The sequence below is a fragment of the Macrotis lagotis genome, chromosome 1 (assembly GCF_037893015.1).
Source record: "Macrotis lagotis isolate mMagLag1 chromosome 1, bilby.v1.9.chrom.fasta, whole genome shotgun sequence".
Classification (NCBI taxonomy): Eukaryota; Metazoa; Chordata; class Mammalia; order Peramelemorphia; family Peramelidae; genus Macrotis; species Macrotis lagotis.
In genome coordinates, this window is record NC_133658.1 from 681,980,357 (window position 1) to 681,991,039 (window position 10,683).

The window sequence follows — 10,683 nt, forward strand, 5'->3', positions numbered from 1 at the left end:
TTCTTTTTGCCAAAAAAAAATAGTTTATCTGTTCACTTTTTTAATTATCTTAATGATAATATCATCTTTTGGGACTAGGAACCAACATGGAGAAATTGTGTTTTAGATCTGATCCCTATTAACAATGAAGACCTAATAGCTGATATGAAAATGATCCAAGCTTCATAGGAGTAGTGACTAATTTGTCACAGAACTTGTGAATGAGAGGGTGAAAAAGTGGGCAAAGCCTGAAATAAGGAGTAAGGTGGTAAATGTTTAAAATCTGATTCTCCAGAGCAAGACACACTTCTAAATTTAACCTACATTAACATTTTCTCTCATATTTAAAGTCTAGATAATCAACAAAACAAATCAATCCCTAATTTGTAGTATTTGCCTATTTTTAAAGTGTTAGAGCTCACTGAAATTTTGAATTGAGTTGCTTCCAGTACACTAAGAGTTTGAGAAGGTAGATTTCAAGCATTCTGAGAAAAATTAGATAGGATCCTTTGGCCTAAAATTCTACAGAGAAAATTAGCTTATCAAGACTGAAATTCTGAGGACAGAGAGAGAAGCATTCTTATGAGGAGGAAAAGGAAAAGTTGTCTAAATATACTGTTGTGAATTCATGTAAAATTCACATGCCAACTCTGATTTTAAATTAATATATAAGATAGAAGAAAAGGTAGCTGTCTTGAGTAATCTTTTTCATTAACTAGTTCCTTATTTTGAAAGCTGATACCCATCTTAGAGTTTGGGCTGTTCCTAATGTATTCATTTCTTCTTTTGGAGTGGGGCTGCTTGAATGAAGTCATCATCATCATGATTATTATCATCATTATCATCACTATTGCTAATATTATTTAATGTCCACTGTGACTGCAAGTGCAACCCCATTTTGTGAAACTTTTTTCTAAATAGTAGAAACAATGGTAGTTAAGTATGATTTCTTTTATCATTTTTTGATTTGCAAGTTTTCATGAAGTATAGCATAACCCTGAAAATTGCTTGTTGAAAGTGTGATAGATTATTTTTCTTATTTTCTTCTAATTTTTGCAAAGAACTTTGCCATTCACCCTTTTGCAATGATAAGGCAGACCTGCCAAGGTCATTCTCAGGATATGTATTAATATAAAATCTAAGCAGACTTCATGATGTTCTCAGACATTTTCCAATGTCATTGACCATATATCATCCTTAAGCTAATTATGAAAAATAATCTATCATAAACTCCCTCAAGACAATAGGTTCCTACTGAGGCTACTGAGAGTCAAAGATTAATCATGGGTACAGAAAAGATTATCCAAAAATGAGGCTTACATGACATTGCCAATTAGTACTCAGGAAAGGCTGAGAATCATAAACTCGGGCACATGCCCTCTAGAAAATAACACATAATCTTTAGAAACACTTGAAAAATTATAAGGTCTTTCTAATAAGGACAGGTGTAAGAAACAGATCAATTTCCATTATATGAACAAGAACAACAATCTACCCTCAAATTACAATTCTACCAGAAACTCATCCCACATATTTACTTGTACATGTGTACTTGCAACATGGAAATTGTTGGTAAAGGACTAGAAGAAACCCTAATGACCCAAGAAAATAATGATAGCAGTCTACTCACTTTGAATATAAGATCCCATTAGTTATAAGCTATCTTCGCAATAACATTCTTCAGTAAATTTCACCAAAATATACAAAAGTTGCAAAGATAATTTTTGTCACATCATTATTCTTTTACAGAGCAATAGCTGATAGATGGTGGAAAACAGGGAGAAGAGCCTAATCACCTTTCCAACCCTTGGAGCTAGCCACAAAAAGATGGAATAGTCTGCAAGTCTGTATAAAGGTGGGGAGGTTGTTTTATTTGAATGAAGGATTTTTTGCATTACTGTTAAAAGCATTATATTTCAGGTTTTTTAATATAAGAATCTTAGTTCTGATCTGAGAACATCCACTGTCTTATATGTGATATAATCTGGCTCTCTCATACCCAAGCTCTGGACTAGAGAAGGCATGATTGATACAAGTATGATGACAACAACATAATAAGCAGTTCTAAGCCTCAAGTGGTTGAGAAAGTAGTATGTAACATGGAGTAGATGAAAGATACAACTTCCATCTACTGTTAGAACATATACATTCATTACAAATGCATTATAAATAAAGTAAGAATGTTGTTCCAAAAACCCCCCCAAAATCTTACGGATTTAGAACTAATAAACGTGTGTGTGTGTGTGTGTGTGTGTGTGTGTGTGTGTGTGTGTGTGTGTGTTTTTATATTATCAGACCCCAAACTGAAGATCAATTGACCTGCCACTGATGATTTTCACCTACTAGTTTATGGACTTCAAACCCAAGAGAAGTTAGGGAAACTTTCTGGATTTTTCTATCTCAAGTCTCATGATGAAGTTTCACAACCAAAGAAATAGTTTCTCTGTGAACTGTGAGTCAAACAGAACCCAAGCAAAAACCAGATAATGAATCCTTTTTTTGTCTTAAGGCAATCAGAATAAGGAAAACAAAGAAATAAAGAACCCTTTGCAAAAATTTCTCTTAAAAACTCAAAGATTTTGATCCCTTATGACACTAGCTATATATCCTTGAATTTACCGACTTCAATGTCTTGCTCCCAGATATGAATACCACCCCCCCAATTTGTTCCTAAATAATTTCTACTAAAAATTCTTAAGATTGCTGTCAAAATTAAATCCTAACCTCAGACTTTTAAATTTCTTTATGCTTTTTTTTTGTGTGTTTAAGTTGTGAATATATTTTAAAATAAGACCTTTGACAGTTTAGTGGTACAAATGATACTTTTGACTCTCTTGACTTCTATATACACTTCTGATTAATTTGTAAGTAGGTAATTTTCTCCTTTACCATAATGGCAGAATTCATCATATGTACTCTGTTACTACCTTTACATCTAGAAGATGTCATGATCTCTCAGAGAAATTTTGGAGATGAGAAAAATATCCTAAGTTCATGGAAAATTATGTAGTTAAAAAAACAACATAATTCTGGCATCAAAGTCTGACAGTAAATATATACTACATTCAATAAGAATAATCATTATTTCTTGTTGACAACAACAAACAGAAGAACATGCTTTTTAGATTTCAATGGTGGATTGGTTTTAAAATTATGTTCAAATAAAGAAAGAAAAATTTGGATCAAAAGGGGAAGAGATTGTGCCTTTATATATGGGGCAATACCCCAAAGGGAAGAATACCCCAGGGGCAGAGCCAAGATGGCAACAAGAGAAGAACCTCTCTTAGGTGCTCTCTTTCTATAAAATTTCAAAACTCATAAAATAATGACTCTAACTAAATGTTCGAGAGACAGATCCCACAGAAAGATCCAGTGAGACAGTCCTGCATCCCAAGGTAACCTGGAAAATAGTGGAAAGGGGGTGACCCACCAGAGTGAAAGAACTTCAGCCTCCCAGAGGCAGCCCCAGGGCACCTGGGAGCCAGGGCTCATAGAAACTGACCTACAGGGGAGCACCAGGCATAACTTGGAAGATCAGCTGGGGGAGACCTCTGCAGAGCAAGCATGTGAAGCCCCGTTCTCAGGGCACTCAGCAAGCAACGTGGCCTTGGCATCCCAGATAGAGGAAACTGAAGCAGGCAGAGCCTTTAAGAAGGAGCCCCCCAGGCAACTAAGCCTTGAGTGCTCAGTCTACCAAAGGTAGGGGAGTGGAGAGAGTCTTCCGAGATTTGTCCTTTGTCCCTGGAACAGGACTCTGGGGCTCTGACCACATTCAGATCCTGATCACAGTCTAGGCCCCCCCATAAAACAGCAGGGTTCCCCCAACCTCAGCCCCATGGCAGAGGGGTACACTTGTGGTCATGCACAGATCAGGAGGGAAGACAGAGCCTCACACACTGAGATCCTTGGGGGGGGGGTGTCCCAATAACATTCAAAAGCTCAGGAAGCACCCCAGGACCAGGCACAGTCTGGGGAAATGTGTAAACAGGGGGGGGGGGGGAGGAACACCATTGAGAAATACATTGTCTATGATCCCAAGAAGGATCAAAATATTCAATCTGAAGATGAGGAAGTACAAGCTCCTCCATCTAATGACTCCAAGAAAAATGAAGTTGGGCTCAGACTATGATAGAGCTCAAAAAAGATTTTGAAAATCAATTAAGGGAGATAGAAGAAAATTTTGGAAGAGAAATGAGAGAGATGTAGGAAAAACATGAAAAAAAGAAGTCAACAGCTTAGTTGATGAGATCCAAAAAAATGCTGAAGAAAATAACATATCAAAAACCAGCATAGGCCAAATGGATAAAGCAGTTCAAAAAAGCTATTGAGGAGAAGAATGGCCAGATGGAAAAAGAGATAAGAAAGATCTCTGAGGAAAACAAATCCTTCAGATCTAGAATGGAGCTAAAGGAAGCTGATGACTTTATGAGAACTCAAGACACAATACTTCAAACCAAAAGAATGAAAAATTAGAAGAAAATGTGAAACATCTCATTGAAAAAACAACTGATCTGGAAAACAGATTCAGGGAAGATAATTTAAAAATTATTGGGATAACTGAAAGTCATGATCAGGAAAAGAGCCTTGACATCATTTTTAAAGAATTCCTATAGGAAAAATGCCCAGATATCCTAGAAGCAGAGGGAAAAATAGAAATTGAGAGAATCCACTGATCTCCCCCAGAAAGAGATCCAAAAAAAAAAAACCCCCAGGAATATTATAGCCAAGTTCCAGAACTCCCAAGTTAAAGAGATAATATTACAAGCAGCCAGAAGGACACAATTCAGATATCATGGAGCTACAGTCAGGATCACACAGAACTTAGCAGCAACTACATTAAGGGCTTGTAGGGCTTGGAATGTAATATTCCGGAAGACAAAAGAGCTCAGAATGTAACAGAGAATCAACTACCCAGCAAAACTAAACTTCTTCTTCCAGGGAAAAAGATGGACTTTCAATGAACCAAGAGAATTTAAAATGTTTCTGTTAAAATGGCCAGAGCTAAACAGAAAGTTTGATCTTCAAATACAGGACTCTGGTGAAGCACAGAGAGTGGAAGAAAAGAATAAAATATGAGGGACTTAATGATGATGAACTGCATGTATTCCTGCATAGAAAAATGATACTGATTATACTCATAAGAAACTTCTCATTTAATAGAGCAGGTAGAAGGAGCTTTTATAGATGAAGCACAGGAGAGAGCTGAATTTGAAGATATATAATATATTGTTAAAATGGAGTCAATGGCTAAAAAGGAAACGTAATGGGAGTAAGAGAAAGGAGAGGTGGAATAGGCTAAGATAGTTCATATAATAAGATTTTTTTAATTACAATGAGCTATTGCAATGATATGGAAAGGGAAAGGTGAGGGGGGATGAGGGAACCTTCACTCTCATCAGAGGTGGCTTAAAGAGGAAACAGTATATATATATATATATATATATATATATATATATATATATATATATATATATATATATTTAATGGGGTATAGACATCTAGAGTAAGAAGGAGAGAAGGGGGACATGGGGAAGGGGGAGATGTGAGTGATGGAGGAGAGGGTAGACTGTGGGGAAGAGTGGTCAGATATAACATATATTATTTTTTACTTCTTGCAAGGGACTGGGATTGGATGGCCTGTCTGGGACCACAGGGCTGGGTGGTTGCTGGGCCTTAGGGATGGTATGTGGGCTCAGGGCCTCTTGGCTCCAGGGTCAGTGATCAGTCTGCTGCACCACTCAGCTCTCTTACAGCACATTTAAGAAGAGGGACAGAGTGAAAGGAGAGAGAAAATATAGTATATGGCAGTGGGGAAGTATGAATGGAGGGAGTTGAGATCAGTAATGGCAACAGTGGAAAAATATGGAAGTAGCTTTTGTGATGGACTTATCATAAATAATGTGATCCACCTGTGACAGAGCTGGTGGTTTTGGAACACAGACTGAAGCACATTTTTATTATTATTATTATATTTTGTTTTATTTTATTTTGGTTTTTTCAGGACAATGTGGTTGGGTTGACTTGCCTGGGGTCACACAGCTTGGTGATTGTTGCGTGTCTGGGGCCAGATTTGCACTCAGGTGCTCCTGAGTCCAGTGCCGGTGCTCTGTCCACTGCACCACCTAGCTGCCCCCATTATTATTTTTTTAATTTTAATTTTAATTTTTTTCTCTTTATTGCTCATGAGGGTCTATATTTTTTGGGGAAGGGGTTATTATGTTTACTCTTAAACAATAATATTTTAATAATAATAAAAACATCATTTGTACAAAAATAAATATAATAAAAAAGGAAAAGGACGATTTCTACAAAAATATTTATAGAAGTCTTTTTTGTTGTGGTTAAGAATTGGAAAACAAAGGAATGTATGTCAACTGGGGAATGACTAAACAAGCTGTGGTATATGATTGTAATGGAATATTATTGTGCTATGAGAATTGATAAGCAGTATGATTTCAGAAAAATTTGGAAAGACTCATATGAACTGATGCCTAGTGAAGTGAATATGACAAGGAGAATGTTGTACACAATAACAGCAGTACTGTTCAATGAAGAATTGTGAATGACTTAACTATTCTTATGAATACAATGATCCTGGAAAATCTCAAAGGACTAGCAATGGAGCATACTATCCACTTCCAGAGAAAGAACTGATATTGATTGAATATAGATAGAAGCATACTATTTTTTTATTTTCTTTCTTTTTTTCTTTTATTTGAGTTTCTTAGACAAAATGACTATTATGGAAATGTTTTACATAATTGTACATGTATAATCTATATCTGATTACTTGCTCTCTCAGAATGGGGGAAGGGAAAGGAGGGAAAGCTAGAATTTGGAACTCAAGACTTCAAATAAAGATGCTGAAAAAATTTTGAAAAAAAAAAGAATACCCCAAGGGAAAGCCCCCACTGAGAGTTACTACAAATTGATATTGAAGTCTTTCATATTCAATAGACTGAAATAATCAATAAATATTATTTAGGAAAAAACAATTGCCATAATCTGCTAGTAATTGTAGTTATTTTCATTTCTAATTTGCATTTTTAAATCAATTAATTTTTTTGATGGCTTTAAATTTTGACTTTGTGGAATAACATTGTGTGGAAATGGGAATGTATATAAAACTATTGTCAATTTATAGAACTTGAAATTCATGAAAGAGAACATGTGTTAATAGAGGGGATATTATAAAATTCTTTTTTTTTTTTTAGTTTTTGCAAAGCAATGGGGTTAAGTGACTTGCCCAAGGCCACACAGCTAGGTAATTATTAAGTTTCTGGGGCCAGATTTGAACTCAGGTACTCCTGACTCCAGGGCCAGTGCTCTATCCACTGTGCCACCTAGCCACCCTATTATAGAATTCTTAAAGATCAAAGTAAGAGAATTTAAGCAAAAGGAGATATTGAGGTGACTCATTGGCTCTGTGAGTTTCTCAAACAGGAAAAAACTTGGGTGAAGTCCCAGGAAAGTGTCAACTCTTTCCAAACATCTCCTATTGAAATCTGTCTTTCCAAAGACACTATAACATAGCTTGGTGTTTCATTTTTAAATATTTCCAGTAACCTGAGTTTTGCCACAACCATGAAGAGATTGGGAGTTAGAAATATATCTAAAATATATCTAGAAATATATCTAAATGTAAGGTTGGACAGAGTCCAACTTCTGCCTAGGTGTTAAGAATTTTTCCTGAGTCTCAGAGTAATTGGGACTTAACCTAGGACTTTCTATCTAAAATAAACTCCCTAAAACTGACTAAAAGAGAACCTAGTGGACCTTAGAGGCCATTATATTGCCCACCCCCTCCAAGCTTAAAATGAGCTAATTATTATGAAATAGGTTAAGTATGACATGGTCCTATAAAGAATAGTCAATAATACTAAAACTCAAAATGAGCTAAAATTCTTGAGGAAGACCAAGAACAACAAAAAGTTATTTTTTTGAACCTATTTAAAAAGAGGTGAGGGGGGCAGCTAGGTGGCGCAGTGGATAGAGCATTAGCCTTGGAGTCAGGACAACCTGAGTTCAAATATGACCTCTGACTCTTAAGAATTATTTAATTGTTTGACCTTGGACAAGTCACTTAAGCCCAATGCCTTGCAAAAGAAAACAAAAAAGGAAAAAAAGAGGTGGAAGGACTGTGTACATATTGTAGACTAAGTAATGATAAACCAATGCTAGAGATAAGAATGCCTATTTTTCTTCTGTTTTCTCTGCCAATAAGGATTATCTTTATACTGGAAAGGACAGGACAAAAATGTCTCCTTGGGAAGGGATACCTTAGATTAGTTGTGAGGTAGTAAATAAACAAATAATCTGCCTTTACTGAGTTCCATTCACTGGGCCTTGTCAAATCATATCTTTGATTATTAAAAGAGAACAGTAGTTGTTATTAATAAATTAAAAAATGAAATTACTAAACTATGATCGCATGATCTTTAACAGATCTTGGAGAATAGTAGGCACAACACAAAGCTGAAGAAGGCTGACTGCTGTCCAGATTTTTTTTAAAGGGGGTGAAAATAGAATCTACAACCTCCCTACCAGGAATCATAAAAGAACTATGATGCTTTTAAAAATTCTAGAATATAGAGCAGCTAAGAGAATCTGAGTTCAAATCTGCCTCAAACACTTAATGCCAGACACTTAATCCAGCCTCAGACACCAACTGTGTGACCTTTGGCAAGTCATGTAATCCCATTGCCTTAAATAAAAAGAAAAATTCTAGAATGTATTATTGGTGAATATCTAGAAAGGAATGGAAATTCCTAAGTGTTAGCATATATTCATCCAAAACAAGACATTCTAAACCCAGCTTATTTTCTGTTTTGACAGACTTATACTGATTGATCAAGGGAATACTTTTGATTTGATATACCCAAGTTTTAACACATTGCATTTAGAATCAGAAGACCTCAATTCTAATTCCTTCTAAGCCATTTACTACCTTTGGGACCTTGAGGAAGTCACTTAAGCTCTCAAGCTCTCATTTTTCAGATCTATAAGTAGGAACAGTGTACTCTTAGCTACCTTCTAACTCTGAATGTGAACCTATGATTCTATGCTATTATTATGGGGGAGGGGGAATGGATAAATGTGGACTACCCAAAAGTTCAGCTAAGTAGAGCTCATTGAATATTTCATGCCCTTGTAGAAGTTTTCCAAAAAAGTGCCTATGGATCTATGATTGATTCTGTCCTGCATAATGTTTTATTTGCCAATTATATGGCAAAGATAAAAATTACCTCTTAATCTCATAAAAATGGTATAAAGCTGAGAGAAATGACAGAGTCCAAATTAAAAAAAAAGGTTTTGACTGGCTAGAGCATCAAGTCATATGAGGATGATGACTAGTACTTTTTTTTGTTTTTTTTTTCTGTTTGGAAACTTGTCATCTAATGTAACTTATAACATACTAAACACTTAATAGATGTTGATTAAATTGGAAGATGAAATTTAATAAGAATAAATACAAAGTCTTACATTTAGCTTCAAAAACTGTCACAATTACAAGATGAGAATGACAAGGCTAGATAACTCTTTATCTGAAAAAAATTGAAACAAAATGCAAGTCCAATATGAGTCAGCATTATGAAATGATAACCAAGAAAACTAATGTAATACTTGGTTGATTGTATGGTTGGTTGGTTTGGCTGGTTGGTTCTTGTCCTTTGTTATCAAAGAAGACTAAAATGACATCACTATGTTTGAGACAAATTACAGTGTGTCAGACTGTGGTTGATCAGATTAATACAAGCTCTACCACAGGTTGGACACAAATAGTCCATGTGAACACCTGAAGTAGGTACTCTAAACTTATATACATCATATTTCTTTTGATCTGCTTTAATTCTACCTTCCTCATAAAGTGCAGCACCCTCACTGATGAACGTATGCCATGCTAGGTGGTCCTCTGCCAAGCTGTACAATCAATTCTGAAGTTCTTCAATGAGATCTTCAGGGTATCTTGGTATTGCTTCTTCTGATCCCTTTGTGACTGCTTGCCTTGTGTCAGTTCTCCATAAAATAGTTTTATTGCATTTAGGTAAATGGAAGACAGTGTTTGTAATGAGAAGGTCATGAGATGCACAAGTCTTGAGTAGAAGGTGAGCATTGCTATTTCTGTTTCCCAACTCCATGTCTGGTAATCTGAGCCTGCTCTAGCATTAAAGTCACCAAGAATTATAAACTTGTCCTCTTTTGATTAATTGATGACCTGGGCCTCCATGTCTTCATAATATTTTTCTTTAACTTCATCATTGTTCATCATGGTTGGATCATAGGCACTGATGATGGTGGCATGTCATTTTCCTAGAAGTGGCAATCTCATTGTCATGAGGTTATCATTCACTCCTTTTAGTAGACATTCAAGAATGTTGACTAGATTAGTTTTGATTACAAAACCTACTCCAGCTTCACAGCACTTTCCTTAATTTTGGCCATTCCAGAAAAACATGTATCCAGCTCCAACTTCAGTAAGCCAGTCCTCATTTGCGAGCTTTGTTTCACTCAAGGCTGCTATTTGGATACGATACTTGCTGAGTTCTGTCCCAAGAGCTATTTGCCTTTCAGGTCTATTGGATCTTGTGTTGTCTATGAGTATGCATATGTTCCATGCCCTGATGATGAGTGGAATCTTCTTTGAAGAAATTTTTGTTGATTTTTTTGTGTCTCGACCACACTGTGGGTAATCAGGCCAGAGGT